We start from the raw sequence: 1048 nt of genomic DNA on the forward strand, positions 1-1048 counted from the left end.
CTTACATCAATCCAAACCCAGGAAATTGTGGAAGTAGCATTCAAAAGCCAACCATCCATGCCAACAATTTTGAACTAAAACCACAGCTCATCACCCTTGTTCAGAATAACTGTTCGTTCGGAGGAAGTGTCCAAGAAGACCCCAATCAACATCTAACCACCTTCCTGAGAATATGTGACACAGTGAAGTCTAATGGTGTTCATTCTGACGCCTATAGACTGCTCTTATTTCCATTCTCACTCAAGGATAAGGCAGCCAAGTGGCTGGAGTCTTTCCCGAAGGAGAGCTTGACAACTTGGGAAGATGTGGTGAACAAATTCTTAGCAAGATTTTACCCCCTCAACGAATCAATAGGCTGAGAGCTGAGGTCCAAACTTTCAGGCAACAAGATGGTGAGACTCTATATGAAGCATGGGAGAGGTTTAAAGACTTAACAAGGAGGTGCCCACCAGATATGTTCAATGAATGGGTGCAGCTGCACATTTTCTATGAAGGCCTGTCATATGAATCAAAGAAAGCAGTAGACCATTCATCTGGAGGATCTTTGAACAAGAAGAAGACCATTGATGAGGCCATAGATGTCATTGAAACTGTAGCAGAGAATGACTACTTCTATGCTTCCGAAAGAGGGAACACAAGAGGAGTAATGGAGCTAAACAATGTAGATGCTCTGCTGGCCCAAAATAAGCTTATTACCCAGCAGCTGGCTGACCTCACCAAGAAGATGGAGAGGAACCAAGTAGCAGCAATCTCCACTTTATCAACAACCCATGAAGGAGTGAATGAAGAAACAGAGGGTAGTCAGGAGCAAGCCAACTACATTGGAAATTCACCTAGGCAAAATCATGATCCATACTCCAAGACCTATAACCCTGGATGGAGGAATCACCCAAACTTTGGGTGGGAAAATCAACAAGACCAAAGCCTTGATCAAAGATGCCCAAATCCAAACAATACAGCCCACCAACACTTCACATCTAGACCATATCAACACCCCCATAACAACACCTCTCCACATTCATATCAAGGCCAGAATAACCCTCCTCAG

General features: G+C 43.9%; 1 non-coding gene across 1 annotated transcript; it reads right to left on the reverse strand.

The window, feature by feature from the left end:
• Window positions 1-352: 352 nt before the first annotated feature.
• LOC148548595 (small nucleolar RNA R71) lies at window positions 353-459 on the reverse strand. The gene has a single exon (XR_015897326.1). It is a non-coding gene; the product is annotated as a small nucleolar RNA R71 (small nucleolar RNA).
• Window positions 460-1048: the final 589 nt, after the last annotated feature.

This window comes from Arachis ipaensis, chromosome B8 (assembly GCF_059453495.1).
Source record: "Arachis ipaensis isolate K30076 ecotype BB chromosome B8, ASM5945349v1, whole genome shotgun sequence".
Classification (NCBI taxonomy): Eukaryota; Viridiplantae; Streptophyta; class Magnoliopsida; order Fabales; family Fabaceae; genus Arachis; species Arachis ipaensis.